At 33.9% G+C, this 16,704-nt stretch overlaps 1 protein-coding gene across 7 annotated transcripts in view; it reads right to left on the bottom strand.

Moving 5' to 3' along the window:
* Positions 1–16,704, bottom strand: part of WDFY3 (WD repeat and FYVE domain containing 3) — a 281,845-nt gene that overhangs the window by 241,977 nt on the left and 23,164 nt on the right. For all 7 annotated transcript variants that reach the window (XM_073237349.1, XM_073237354.1, XM_073237353.1 and 4 more), the window contains exon 2: positions 12,085–12,179. The gene's annotated coding sequence lies outside the window, so the exon portion shown is untranslated. The remainder of the gene's footprint in view (positions 1–12,084; positions 12,180–16,704) is intronic.

Here is a 16,704-nt window from a genome sequence, read left to right as displayed (position 1 = left end):
CACAAATATTTTCTAGCTTTGTCCTGATAGGGCCAAGAAGCAAAGCTCTCCAGCAGCAACATAGATGATGAGTGTCCAGATCTTTATTCCTACTACCATTCCCCATTCCCCACTAAGAGGCACAAGGGCTCCTCACAAATGAGTAACTCCAAGGCTTGGCAGAAAAGGTAGAGGATGAGTCTTATTACTAATAACAGAATTAATATAAAGTGCTCAAAAAAGAAAGAAAAGAAAAATGGTAGATGTATGTAAAAAGCCAGAGGAGCCAGTATCAAGAAAGAGGGTCCCACTGGGTGAGATGTGGGACAATTTGAGGACCAAAATACTTAAGGACAGAAATTAATTGTTAATCACTGGGGAAAAAACAGGAACCCATGAGTTCAATAATAAACATAACAGAACATACAGATAGAGAAAAAGGGCTCTTCAGTAGAATGCTGGATAAAGACCAGTGAAAGTAGAGGGAGTGCTTGGGTTTGGGAAAAAAAATCATCATTTTACAACCATAGAAGTAAAGATTGGCTCAAGAAAGTTATCATCAATGGATCCTACAAATGGGGAAAGAAATTTTGATGAGGAGTAGGATATTTTAATTGCCTTAAAGTGTCTTCTTACAGATTGCTTATTAGCTGTAATACAGGAGTATAGTAACTATGTAGTGGAGAAATCAGACAATGAAACAGGTGGTCAAAATTTATATCACAAATGAGATGCAGATGGACATTGTTACTTCCAGAAAAGATGTGCTAGGAAAAACATCCCTTATGTAATATTAATCCAGGAATGCATAACCTGGGTCTTATCAAGAGGAAGCATCAGATAAACCAAAGATAAGGAATACTCGTAAAAATTAAAAAAAAAAAAAAGAAAGAAAAGGATGACTGTATACTTTCAAAATAATAAATGACAAAGTAAGGTTGAAGGATTACTTCAAATTTTAAAAAAACTAAAGACATAACACCTAATTGCAATATAGGACCACAAACTAAATTCTGTCCTGGAGGTAAAGAAACTTGCAATAAAGGACATTTATTTAATCCAGTGACAAAATTGGAAAATGACTGATACATTAAATAGAAGTAATATAACAATGTTAAATCTACTAAAGTTTTTAGACTATTATATAAGAGATTATCCTTATTCTTGGGAAATCCACTCTAAGGTATTGAGGACTAAAGGGCTATGATTTATTCAATGTAACTTCAAGTGGCTCAATGAAAAGAACACATACATGCATGTATGTGTATTTATAAATATATACACAGAAATAGTCATTCATAAAGTAAACAGTAAAGCATTTGGGACAAAAGATAGGTGAATCTGGATAGAGGGCAGATGGATATATTCTTTATTTTTGCAATTTTTCTGCAAGTTTGAAATTATTTGCCAAAAAAATATTATTACGTTCAAAATCTAACACATTAGTTTTCTCCCTCAATTTTTTTCTTCTGTAATTAATACACTGCTGAGCAGGATGAGTGTCAACAAGTCATCCAGCTAGAAACTTAGCAGTTAACCTAAATTACCCAATGGTTCCAATTCATTTCCTTCCTTTCCTGAAACTCCCAAACCAAAAATCAAGCATGTCCTAAGGGAATCACATATATATCCTTCTTTCTCCAATCACACTGAATTGGTTCACTACTCATTTAGCATCTTTCATCTGATTTACTACTACAACCTACTAATGATCAACCCTTCCTCAGTCTTGGCTCTAAACCACTCTATACAATGCTACCAAGTGCCCTCCCCAAATGAAATCTGATCATGTCACTCTGTATTTCTCAGCTGGTCCTGAATATAGATAGTTAAGAATTTACTGGATCAATTTAAAAATCCAAGCTTTGATGAAATATATTACGTTGGATCTTGAAAAGTAAATAAGCAAAAATCATTGCCCACAGACATTAAAACAAGTAGAACACAACTGTAAACTTAAGTCATGAAACACCCGTAGGAAGCTTTTTGGACCCAGTATTAACACAACTGCTAATAAGCAATATATCCAGTGCCTCTTACACAAATAACATGGAACAGGACCTCTGGAAAAAGAGGTTATTAAAAGGAAGGAATGAAGGAAAAAGAAAAAGTAGGGAATAGAAGGAAGAGTAGCATATTCAAAAGTTGGGGATGAAACAGTAGAGAAGATAAGAGAAAATAAGGGAAAAGAAGAAAGGTCTATTCTCCTACGATTTCATAGTAAAACAGAGATTCTCTAGTATGGCAACATTTTGAGAATTAACACACCCCCTCTCCATTGTTCTTAATGGAACAGCAAACTGAACATAATCTGAGAAAAGTTATTTATGACTTTGTGACTGACATTTTATCAGAAGTTACTTGAAAGCAGTATTATTCATAATCAAAATGTATTCTATGATTACTAAAAAATATAAGCAAACATGGAATCATGTTTCTACTGCTTTCATTTTGTAGATTTTAAAAATTTCTCAGTTTGATTTTTAAAATTTCTCAATATGTAACATTACATAAAACTATGTACATATATAACAAACATGTGTATGTTAGTTATAAAATACATATTAATATCTGTATTCTAGGATCCCACTTGAATACAGCAGCAATGTAGATTTATCTATATCTGAAGCTTGTGTATCTATATCTGAAGATTTTCAACATCAATAATAGATTTAAAGGAACTTTTATGGTGAACTTCAAGCTGCACAATACAAATAAAACATTTTATTTTATCAATATAAACATTTCTTAGTATTCTGTACAAAGAATATAAAATACAAAAGATGACAAATACACATTAAGGAGTTCACTGAATGATTTAGTTCCTAAGAGCAAAAAGCTTACTTCTTAGAGCTCTTTTCCAGTTCACAGCAATTCTTATTATTTTCCTGGAACTGGAACATTTCTATGAACCAGTTCTTTCAGGAGGTAAAAACAAGATCAACAAGGAAGAAAATCAACAGAAGTAATGAAGATTAAATAAATCTCAGAATGGCCTCCTCTCCCCACAAAGAGTTTTGTTTTAATCACTTCATTCATTTAGTCTTTTTATAATAGGTAACATGTCCTTCAAATTTTAATTTAAAAATCTTTACTTTGTATGTTTGTGTAGGAAAGAGGAAAGGGATGGAGAAAGACAGAATCAAAACAAAGATCAATTCAGTTTACAGATGGGCTCTTTTGCTTGGGCTTCTATAGATCTAAACATGTAAATACACAGCCTATAGAACAGCGGGAAATTTTATATACAACAAAGCTGTTGAATTTATTCTCCATACATATTGCTTAAAGAATTAAATGATAGCTAAACATGGCAGTGTTTGACCTATCTTCAATTCCACTGGGAAATGTGCTCAGAGACCTTGGCACTTATAAGGGCACTCTGTCTGCCTCTTTATGTTTTGTAATGATGAGGGAAAAGGAAATCATTCTAGCCTTTTGTTGAAAAGATAATGAGATCCTTAATGAAGTCCTTACCAATCTGTAATTCTAGTAACAGATACTCTTAGTGGTTGGTTCTAAATACTATGTCCCAAGCTATCAAAATTTCCAATTGGATAACAGATTAATAATCCTTAATTCTATGAGTTAGACAGTATTTTTCCTACCATCAAACTGTAAAAACTTTAACCAGCTTATTTTTGCTCTTGTATACAAATTTTTTTAAATAAAACAAATCCCTGCAAGCTACATTAAAAGCAAAAGAAGATTCTGGCTATAAATGCTCACCTAGCTCCCCACTGATTTTACTTCACAAGCCTGAAATCAATGAATCATTTTTCTATACACAAAAGCAAATTATAAATTTTTTCAACTTACTTATTCTATTTTCCTAAAAAGCAAATTTCTTTCATGTTATTTTATGGCATTTACAGGGTATTTCCTAGGAAACCATCACTGCAAAAATGTCTTCAATATAAAATAAAAGGAAATACATACATGACTTCATATCCATATTCTATTTCCTAGTCATTCCTGTAAAAGACTTTATTCTTTACAAAGGGATTTCACATTTATTTGCCCACTTTAGTGGATTCGCATTATAATCCTTTGGCAAGAAAAACAACAGATGTCAGGTAACTACCATATGCCAAGCCCTGCACTCAGCATTTTACATGAATTATCTCCTTAATTCTAATAATCATACGAGACTGATACCAACCAACCCCATTTCTACAGAAAAGAACACTTGAGAGTTGGAGATGTTAAGCAGTCCAAGGTCACATGCTAGTAACAAGAGAATCAGGCTGCTTTAGAAACAGGTCTGTGTAACTCCAAAGCCTCTGTCCTTTCACTTACACTATGCTGCTTCATCTTCACAAAGGAGAACAGTCAGAGGCTAAGGTACTTAAAAAAGGCTGCTTGGCTTATATGTGGTAGAACAAGGTGTCAATCTAAGTAGGATCTTCCAATTCTGAAACTCTTACTACTAGAGAGTACCTACACAATCATTCTAACACATACAGATATAGCCAAAGTATAAAACCTTGGCTTCAAATTTTCCCCTGAAAATCAGCAAGAAACAGTACGATATATTAATATAACACCAGTACTTCCATAGAAACCTGGTAAAAAGGCCCTCTTGTCTTTCCAAGGGCAGCTAAGGTTGCCGGGCTCACTGTGCCTCCCTGCAATCAGTGTAGAAAATCCAAATTAGTCTTCTTTAGTTCAACCACTCAGCCAAAGAACATCTAACCCGTGAGGTGCTGGGGATGGGGATATTCCAAACACTCCTCTCTTTATCAAGTAACTCACCTGCCACTGTCCTCAGCGCCATAATGCATTCTCTTTAACCTCTTTGTTTCCTATTCTTTTCCTAACTTTTTCTCCATTAACCTGAAAGAACCCTTTCTTAATTATAGTCATTTGTTAACCTTAACCCAGTAATAACTACTTCCAGTCACTATTCAATTCCCCTGGAAAATTTTCTTACATAACTTAGGTGGCTTCCTGCTTCTGTAAGAGGAATATTTTCCAACTTCACTGGGCAGACACCAAGAAGAAACAAATGCAGAATGTGGATTTTTCTAAGAAAACTCCTGTGCATTTTCTTCAGAAGGTTACTATCATTCAACAAGAAAGAAAAAAAAAAGAAAGAGAAAAAGGACAGGCAAAACTAATCTAGATTTTAAAAGAATAAAGAGACACAAGCAAATGTAACGTGTGGGCCTTAACTAGATTTTTGCTGGGAAAAAGCTATATAAGAAATCTAGGAAGAACTGGAGAATCTGGATATGGGTTTAACATGACACTATAGAATTACTGTTATTTCCTTATATATGGTAACAACATAGTGGTCATGTAGAAGAATGCCCTTATTTCCAGGAAGCATGTGTTGAATTATTTCTGAGTAAAGTGTAATAATGACTGAAATTACTTTGAAATGGTTCAGAGATGCCATACTTGCTCTCTGAAATGTATATAAACACAATGAGAATATATGTGGCAAACCACTGGTAACTGTTGAATCAAAGTTGAAGCTATCTGGATGTCCACTGTATTATACATTAAACTTTTCTGTATGTTTGAAATTTTCAAATGCGAAGTTCGGTTAAAAGGAGTGTGATAAAACCACTGAGCAGTCTCCACTTGCTTTTAGGTTTCTAGCATTTTTGATAGAGTAGAAATAAGAAACTTCCTAATGGTCTACAAAGTGCTAACTGCTAAATCTTAGCTAGGTTAAAGTAAGAAGGACACACAAAACTGTGACCACTTCTTTTTCCTCTATAACCAAATGTATTTTACATCACTAACACAGCTGATAAGTACTTAAACATAAAATCATATAAAATTTTCCCATGTTACCAACGATGAAAATTCATGGAGGTATTATTGTATGTTCCTAAACCACACACATAGTTTACAATGTCCGTTAGAACATCTTGTATTAAGGTAAACAAAAGGTAAAAGAACAAAATATATTTCAAAAATATATATATAATTCCAAAAAATTATTTGTTTATACCTTACATAATCTCATAGATGTTCTCCTTTCTGCTAATTCTGTGACAGACTTTTTTTTATTCTTAAAAGGCTCAATCACCTTCAGAGGCCCAGTGCTCAGGCAAATCATACAGAAAGAGGACTATAAGGAACCTAAATAAAAAGTAAAAAGAAAAGCTAACATCACATTTTTTTGTTGGAACACCCAAGAGAGTTTGTTTAAATTTTTTAAGGACCTATGCTTCTTCAAAATACAGTTATAATACACGACTGAAAACTTCATTTAATTCACAAGCCATTTTTGACTATTAAATTAGACTTAAAATGTATTCTCATTGACGGCTTATAAATTATGAACTGTGGAAAATAAGTTTGCCACAAAATTCCAACACCCACAAGGTACGAAAAAACAGAGCTATCTCTAATCAATGACTTCAGAATGTATCAAACCTTAAAATCTCAAAAATCTTTGCACATTTAATGGTTTGCTTCTGTTACTATTATAAAGGTACTTATTTCCTTCCTGGACAAGCCCTTCCAAGATCATCTGCCTTTTTCCCCACTGAATGAATAGGAAAGTCTGTTGTGAACACATAACTGGTCCTTCCAATGACAGCTGACTGAGCAGTGCTGGACATCCTTCATAACAGGAGACAAATGGATGCTCTATCCTAGCAAGTCAGAATATGACAACCAAGATAATTAGCTATGGGGGCCAAGAGCTAGATGAACTTACCAATGACAACTGACCACTGCATATTGATTAAGAAAGCAAAAAATAACTTGGCAGAGAGAAACAAATGCAAAAGTACAAGCAACTCTAGAAAAAAAAATGGAGAATAAGGACCCACAAATATTCAACTCCCCAGAAGCCTGGCTGTACTTCTGGTATTTTTGTTCTATAGTATTTGATATCAGGACAACTGTTCTCAAAATAATTTTCTAGAAAGACAGAAAAAAAAAAAGAAAGAACACCTATGCAGGTTCAGAACTTCCAAAGGAAATGAACAGTTGAATTAGTATACTAAATATCAAAAACATGACTAGGATGTAGCAAAGACTGGGATTCAATTACTTATGAATCAACAGATTCTTCCTCAAAATAGAATATTACTCATACACAGGGTCACCTGAGAAGGTAAAACCATTCTGCTCCAAACATTTTTTGTTAGTATATACTTTCTTACTTTTTTCAGCAATAGAATAAAATATCTGAAGCCCATGTTTAACATAATGAACATCATTTGTGGGGGGCTACTGTCATCAAATATAAATTCAAATATAGTAAGAATGCTTCATATTATTTTAGGGATAAGAAATAAGTAGTGTGTTTCTTCATGTATGTAAGAGAGGTAGTGTAGCATAACAGGTGAATGCCTGTTTCCTGGAGCCAGACTCCTAGGTTAGAATCCTGGCTGTCATTTCCTTGTTCTGTGACCTTGGACAAGTTATTTCTCATGTCTGTTTCTAACATCATAAAATTAGTATAAGAATACAGTCAATCTCAAACACCAAATGATTTTCCTAGTTTGTGGAGTATAACAACGAAGCAAAACTGAAGGACAAAACAGCAGAAGACTTGCAACCTCCAAGAAGAGACTAACGGTTACCAAAGGGGAGGGTGGGGGTAGAGGGAGGGTGAAGGGGATTGAGGGGTATTATGATTAGTACACGTGGTATGGGGGAGACAGTATAGCACCAAGAAGACAAGTAGTGACTCTGTGGCATCTTACTATACTGATGGACAGTGACTGCAGGGGCATGAGGTGGGGGGACTCAATAATATGGGTGAATGTAGTAACAACATTGTTTTTCATGTGAAACCTTCATAAGAGTGTGTATCAATGATACCTTAATCTAAAAAAAAAAGAATACAGTCAATCTCATAGGGTTAGGAAGAATAAATTATGTAATATATTAAAAAACCTAGGAAACAGTAAATGTTAGCTATTATTTTTATTATCATTATTCAGGGTAAGGAGGTGGATTTCATACATCTCTGACATTGTAAAACTGAATTCCTTAAAAAAGCTATTCTTTAGCAGGCCTGAGAAATGAAAAACATAAAAATGCATGATACAAAAAACAAAAGATGAAGATATGCTCACAGTAAAAAAAAAAAAAAGGTGATTCCTACAGCAGGGCCTCTGCAACAATAAATTAAGAGGTGTTCCTTCATGAGGGATAGCTTGCCTTTTGATAAATTTTGTAAAAGCTTTCCTTCAACAACCCCTGACTATAAAAGGAAGCCCTGTCCTCAAACACCCACTCAGAAGAGCAAAGCATCAGGACAATCTGCTGAAGTTGGAAGAAGGTAAAAATCTTTGAAAGTTTCATTTGTTTGTTTTTTCATTTAAACATATTCTTAAAAACTAAACTGAATCTTAACTCTGATTGCAAAGAGTGAATTTTCAACCATGACTAGTTCAGAGGTAAGTATAAAAATTCACTCTTATGGGGCTTTTTGAAGTATTTTTGGACCAGGCAATTATACAGCTACAAAGAGCGGGAGATACAGTAAAGAGAAAAACAATTCTTGCATCATGGACACATGATACATGACCTGCTTCCTAAAAACATGTAGTAAGACCAAAAACAAAAAACCAAACTGAAAAGGTCAAAAAATTATGTGGAAGGAAACACAGGCAGACCCTTAAAAATAACTTCAACTACTTGGAGGAGGAAAGAACCAAAATATTCTAATGTTTATAAGAAAATCCAAAATGAAGAGGAAAAAATTTAAAAGCAAAAAAAATTTTAAAGAACCTGTACTTCCTTCCCAGTACATTTTGAACTCATTTTTTTTAAACATTCTACACTTCAGCATACAGATAATACACATATTCACAATAATCCTTCATTCAGTCAAAAAATACTGTATCTTTACTTTCAAAATATGATTCTGGCCTAGATTCTCTGAGGTTCCTTCCTGACTTCACACAAAAAAGATAATAAAACAGTTTGGAGCTTATATATATTTCAGATCCACCACCACCACCCACACATTTCTTCTCCTCTTTCTGCTTTATTTATGTTGTATAACACTTTTCATGTTACAAACATTCAAGGAGAGCAGCAGCCTTCTCCATTTATATAAAGCACCAAAAAACATACCAGGCAAAGGTAAAGCTGATGTATCACCAAATTAGGAGCCAAATGTACATGAGTAGGAGACTTCCTTCTAAATTCTCTATTTCGCCAGACTCAGGCATAGGTCCTTTTTCTAAAGAGAGTTTTGTTTTCTTGGGATGCTACGCTGTGGCCACAGTCATCTCAGATGACTACCCTTCAAGGTACCCTGCAGTAGAGGGCTTCATTCATAAAACCGAGTGCAAGAGACAATCCTACCATGGGAACACAGACCAAGGTGACATGTTTTACACAACTATGAAAAGGCATCCCCTCTCCCAGTCCTCTCCACGAGGTTAAAACAAAAACAAAACAAAAAAACAGAAGAAAGTGGCTAGTGGTTAAAGTTTAAAAAGAAGATAAAAATGAAATTCAACATCCTAGTGTTCCCAATTAAAAACCTTATGTATCTCCTGAGACTTAGAGCAAAAAACAGCATATTTATTTCCTCCATTTCCACTTTCCTCTGCTTTCTATGTCAGTATTCAAGCAGTAGCTCTAAACTCCTTTTTTATGCAAACTCTATGCTATTAACCCCCTCCCCAAAAAAAGGCTATATACTAATAAAATGTATAATCATCTAAACACTAAGAGTTACTATTATCAGTAGCAGGACATCAATTGTTTATATTCTAACCATCAAATATTCAGAAATAAAACAGACTTAAGGCTGATGCTTGTAACAATGACAGCTGACATAAATTTAACTTCTACTTACTACGTGCCAGACTCAGTGTTCAGCAGTTAACAAGCATTACTTCATTTAACCCTTGGATACTTCTATTAAATACTATTAATAAACCATTTTACAGGTGAGAAAATAAGAAAAGAGATTAAGAAATTTGTACAAGGGCAAATAGCTGTAAGAATGACACCATGATAAACCTGGAAATGTGACTAAGTGTGGGACCTTAACCAAAACACATATTACACAACAGGTTTTCACTCTTGTATTTGTTTTATAATTTCTTTATCATACTGTCAATAAAGGTCACATAATCTGTCCCCAAAACAAGAGCCAAATAAGAGATACTCAGTCAGAAATCAATTCAATGATGTAGTTATAGAAACCTCAACCTATAGTCAATAAATGAAAACTGTAAGGAAAAAAAAGAAAGTTTCACAAGAGATAAAGTATGATTAAATTCATTTATATTTAAGTCCCAAACTTTAGGTATCACTTCTTGAAATAAAGGAAGAATGAGTTAAATTTTAAAATCCCAATATTCTAATTAGTACTGTTATTTTACTTTTCAACTTTTATTTCTTCTGATTATAAAAACTTCTTGAACTTCAAATTTCAGCCCCACATTACATATATGTGTACTTTTTATATTGTATTGAGTTCACTTCCCTGAACTTTTTAAATTCTCTCAATATGTTTCTGGAAAGAATACATTTTACATAGACTTTAATTTCTGGGTAATATTTTTCTAAACCGTGAAATATATAAAACTATTTTCCTCACTGAGTCCAAGCCCAAAATCTAGTCATAAGTCTATCTATTCCCAAAAGTTTTCATAATAAAAAGAAGGCAAATTATAAACAAAATTCTCGGTTCAGTATCCTGGTAACACAGGATCCTAAAGGATTAAGTTAGAATTTCCTCTTTGACATCATCAATGCAACAGAGTTTTGTAATAAAAAAATTACCATTTGTTCAGATATCAGAATGCATTCCTTAGTCCACTCTACAAGTATCAAAGAGAAGTCTTAAATTTAAAATTCTGTATTAAACTACATCCTGCTAACAAGAAGGGATTTCACATAGAAATCCTATTGAATTCATTATTACTTAACTTCTATAGAGTTATGAAATGATTTAAACTTCCAAACCTAGTCAGAGTTAAAAATAAGTCTCATCATTTCTAATAATGAGGTATTTCACAGGTCTACTAAAATATATTTTATATATACATATGTAATGCACAAAAAATTATAAGAAACCTCTTATAAAATTCAGTCATGTAATCAGATGCTTCAGAAGTATATGCTCAATCTATTCTAATGGAGTTGTTTAAAACAATCTTTTCTCAATGACTTTGAAATTGGACAAAATTTACTGAAGTTTACCAAACAAATGTTACTCCATGCAGAACATATACCTTAGATTAACTCATACAGATAATGCCAACTTGGTCAAATCGCACTTCCAGAAATACAACTTCCAAAATTAAGATTACAAAAATGAATCCATAGTAATACTTGCCAAGCATTTCTTCATCAATGTGAATATTGAAAAATGCTAGCTTGTAGATACAGTATATATGACTGGCCACTACATTCTGTAAGAGTAACTTTGTAATTGGACATTTCCCTTTAACCAATTTAGTGTAGTAAATATCCTCACAAATGTCTGATAATTTCTAACAAGTAATAATAAGTTAGTTCTTAAAATGTGGCCACAGAAAGGCTGATAAAATTAAAGTAATCTTAATAATCTATGACTTCTCACTTTCAAATTTTCTTAGAGAAATAAGGGTAGGCGTTGGGAGACTTTATGAGGAATAGCACAACTCACCACAGTGAAAAGTCAGATACCACTTGAAGAATTAACTCTACATAGAACCAAAAAGTAATTGATTTAATGAAAGGAAACAAAACAAACTCCCCTTTGCTTTAAAAAAATGAAAAGAAAAAAAGAAGTAAATGAAGATAAAAGTTGTATTTTTTTTATATAAAGGTGAGGGGCTACTTTCTGATTACAAAGCTATATGTCACAAGAGTGACAAACTTCTGTTTAAAGTTAAAGACTAAAGTTTTCTGAATAATACTAAGCAATTTATGTATTTTTCCACTAAGCATACTTTATTCTTTCTTTATTCTTATATACTATTGTGGGAGCTTCAAATGGGCTTCCCATGAAAATATGAAGAAAGATTAAGAAATCAGTGGTAAAGAAGGATTGAAACCCAGCTCAGAATTCTGAGTCACAGTTCAGTGGTCTTGCTCCAACGCAACAATGCAGCAAAGACTATCATGATTCTCGTTCCTGGCCCCTTGTTCAACAGGCAAAACAGTCCTAAGACTGACCTGATTCACTGCTCTGGGCTGGCATGAACCTGCGTAGAAACAACAGGAGCGGCAGGCACTTTCTTCCTGAAGCAGATGTGGAGAAGTATTTATACCTGTGACGAAAGAAAGGAAAAGAAAACCCAGTTTATTTTCAGAATATGTCTTAGCATCATGAATTGCTCATTATCTACTGATTCTCTATCTCCTTATTTGTTGCCAATGGTTTAATATGGAACACACGACACACTTTAAGATAGATAAAATATGCTATTCAAAATCAATAAAGAATATGGACTCATTTAGAGTCGGTATCTAGAAACCATCTTGTTCAGCTTCTTCTCACTGAGACCTGGAAAAATTCTGCAAAGAATCAATGATAGAACCATTATTTAGTGGCAGAGACAGGTTCACAACCTAATTTTTCCACCTTCTAGTCCAGTATTCATTTTCACATCATAGATCAATTTGTGTCTTTTTGATCTGAGCAGAAAAGAAAAAAAAACATTATTTCTCAGGTGTATTTAAGATAATGTGGTACAGGGCTCAACTGTTTGTTCTAAATTAAAATCAGAAAACATTGCTTCTTCACTCAATTTTATACCCAACCTCAAGTTATTAGCATGTTCTATATTGGATATTTAAATGTTTTTTATTTACCACTCAGCATTTCAATATGAAAACACTATTATATGAATCATGAGATCTTATTTCTGGTCTCTTAATTTGGCTCTCAACATGTTCTATATCTTAATCAACTACTTCTTTGGTCCCAAAGCTCCTTTATTCAAAAGTGAGAAGCTTGAACTAATTCCCACAGACCTTCTAACTCTAAAATGTTATGTCTAAAAATAGCTTTATCTTTTAGCAACATCTGATTTTTTAAGCAGCTATGTTTTGTCATATATTTGTTACTCTTTGATCATATTATTACAATAGTTCAAACATAATCAGTAATATTGCCTTCAAATATACAATTATCATTCAAAAACATATGTAACAATAACTTAGTTTTGCTATCTCACTTCTTACTGAGTAAGAACCCAGCTACAAGTGGAAGGAAAAGTAAATGATATTAAAAATCTACCTCGGTGGTGGTTTCTCAGAAAAATCCTGAATTATTTTCTCAAATCATTCATTTAGTTATTTATCCAAAAGTTGTTATTAAGTGACTTGCTAGATGGCAGACACAGGCTTAATCAGATAGAAGACCTTTTTTTTATTCCAAGAGAAAAAAAATTTTAATTGTTTTTTATTGTGGTTCATACAATGAAATAGAAGACGTTAAAACAAGATACTTCTAGTGAAATACAGTGACATTAGGAATTCAAGTGGCAGTGAGGCAGTCGGTAGAGGTGATGTGTCCTAAATTGTGACTTCAGATTAAACCTTCCCTGTTTTTTAGTATATTGTTATGTACAACAATTATTTGTAAAATGTTTTAAATTCAAAGCAAAATAATAGAATGAACATCCAGGTACCTCCCACCCAATGCAAGACCCTGAATGTAAGTACTGTTTATGTTTTGCTGATTTGCTCCTGCCTATCCCATGCCCCACCCCTCCCATCCTTCTGTCCCCTCAAACAGCTATCCTGTATTTTATGTTTATCATTCATTTGCTTTTTAAAAAGTATTACATACACACACACACACACACACATCCCCCAACAACAGTGTTACATTCTGTTTTTGAATTATGTAAAAATGATATTCAATGGCTCCCGTCTTCTGGGAATTTTTTTTTATTCAAGACTCATCCATGTTGTTGTGTATAGGTGTAATTCATCCACTTTCACTGAATTATTCTGCCTTTGTTAATGTACCATAAGCGAATTATCCACTCTCTTCACAACAGCATCATCTTATCTTCCCCCAGGTTTTGTTTTTTGGGTTTTTTTGTTATTATGAAAGTTTCTGTTACGGAAGTTCTTAAAGGCCTCTCCCTGTGCCCCATGTGCCTGGGAGCTGGGGAACATACATATGTTCAATTTCTCCTCAGGATGCCGACTTTTATTTTCCCCAAAGTGTGTTCAGTAATTTAAATCCCACCAGCAAGAGGGAATTGATATTGATCCACATCCTCTCTAACAGTTAGTAATGCAAACTTCTTAATTGAGATATAAAATGGCATCTAATTGTGGTGATAATTTGCATTTTCCTGCTGATTAATGATACTGGGCATTTCTTCAGGTTTACTGGCTAACTCAGGTTTCCTCTTTTATGAAATGCCTATTTATATGTTTTGCTCATTTCTTCCTCAGGTATTTGCCCTTTACAGTTCATAGAAATTTTATGTATTTTGGATGATTATTTGGTTTTATCCGTTTTGAATTACCAGGTACAGCGAAGTATTGAGATAGAGAAGCAGAAGCAGAAACATGAGGAGACCAGTTAGAAATGGAAGCTGTAAGCTAGAGCACCAATGTTTTTCTCAATCCATTCTGGTATACTATGCAATCCAGAGAGGTCTTACAGTGCCAGAAAAATCTAAATATTATATAATTGATCTGTTTTATAATCTTTATTATAATATAAATTCGGCAAAGGACAAATGCTTTGACATGGTTTCAGAGCATTCTAATTGCATTACGCAATATAATTTAGGTATCAGTTTTTACACAAAACACAATTTAGACAGAGTTTTTATTTAATCCAGACATTTCACATGTTTTTTATTTCATGCTTTGGTTGCCTCCAACAGTAAGTTAGTTATATTGTCCAAGGGATGAGTTTGAATGTATATGCACATAGGTATGAAAGCTCAATTTCAAAACTAAATTATACAAATTACAACACCATAGACCTGGATTCCAGACTTGGCACAATTAGCTACACCTCTGTGGCCTAACTATGTCTGTAAGTTAGTTTTCTTTACCTTACATGAAAATTGTACTGTGTACGTTCTAAGAACTTTTGAATTACACTCTTTGGCTTGAAGATAAGTAAGAAAAAAACAATTCCAGACAGCCCCAAAAGGGTTTTGTGAAACTCTTAGCAAGTATTTATACAAATTAGACAGACTAAAGAGTAACAGAAAGTTAACTAGAAAAAAAAAAAATTTAACAGGCAGGACTATAACCCTCCTAAGGCTTCTCAGGACTCTCTGCAGATTACCTGATGATCATCATACAGGAAAAAAATCCAGTCATATAAAATCTGAATGACTCTGCAATATGGCCTTCCTATATAACCAATCAGAGGAGAATTTCCAGAACCACACTTACCCACTCACCTAAATCTGTATCCTTCCACTGTGCTTGAACTTTCTGTGACCACATCAAAGTCTAACTCTTCCACTTTGATAGCAGATGTTATGACCCTACTGTTCAAGGACATTGCTCTAGTAAGTCCCATTTCTGTCTCTTAAATCAATTCCTAATCCCCTTATAATAAAACAAAACCATTGGTATATATGTGCATGTGTATATATATATTTTTAATACATGCAAATAATTTCCAATGTATATAAATAAATATATTGTATGTGTAAGTATATAAATATATTTCATATATATTTCCAATCATTAGAAAAGAACAAAAGTTTTAACCCCACAAGCCCCACATTGTTATGGTCAATTTCTCTGATTCTCTTTTCAGCAAAAGGTCACAAGAATTGTCCAAATTGTCTTCAAGTATTCTTCAATTCAAATTCAATATACTCTTAATAGACTTGGGGACCCTACTATACCACTGAAACTTGAAGGTCACCAATTACCTACACACTGTGAAAGCCAAAGGCCAGGCAGTTCTCATCTTTCTTGACCTATCTGCAACATTTGGCATGACTCATCAAGCTTGGATATACTCCACCTGGCTTCCGGAACAAGTACTTTCCTGGGTTCTACTGGTTTCATCCTATCTCACTGGCCACTCTTTCTCAGCCTTCTTTGTTTCTCCTCTTCTCACTGATTACTAAAGTTCTTACCCTCTCTGACATGTCAGCAAATACTACTGCTTCTATCTACAAAACATACCCAGTATTTGACCATTTCTCATCACCTACACAGAGATTTTGGGCAGAACAGTAACTATCACTTCTCACTTAGATTTTTTCCAGTTCAGTAAATGGCTTCCTAAACTTATACCTTGCCCTATTTTAGTCCTTCCTTATCAAAGCAGCCAGAGTGATCCTGAAAATCTTCCATTATAATGTAACGTTTTTGCCAAAAAATCTCACAATGACTTCTCGTCTCATAGTAAATGCCAAAGTCTTTAAAATAGCATAAAAGAACCTATATAATTTGGCCCCCATTACTTCTGACCTCATTTCCTATTGACCTTTTTGCTATTCCTTACACAAAGGCTAGGCATACTCCTGCCTCAGGCCCTTTACACTTGCTATTCTCTGTCTAGATGCTTTTCCCAGAGATGATCTCCACATGCCTCACTCCCTTGCTATCTTCAGATCCCTGCTCAAATGTCTCCTGGCTGAGTCTTTTCTAATCACTCTATTTAAACCTGAAACAATTCTGCTCCCAGCATCCCTACCACACTCCCCTGATTTGGTTTTCTCCCATGCTACTCACATTAATTTCACTTCTTTTCTTGTTTGTCTACATCCCCCCCAACAAAAACGTAAAAGCCATGAGGGCAAAAGAACTTTGTTCTGTTTGGTGCTGTCAATGCCTAGAAAGGGTTTG

Source organism: Manis javanica, chromosome 5, assembly GCF_040802235.1.
Source record: "Manis javanica isolate MJ-LG chromosome 5, MJ_LKY, whole genome shotgun sequence".
NCBI classification, from domain to species: Eukaryota; Metazoa; Chordata; class Mammalia; order Pholidota; family Manidae; genus Manis; species Manis javanica.
The sequence above is the reverse complement of the archived record's forward strand: the minus strand, read 5'-3'. Positions and strand labels throughout refer to the sequence as shown.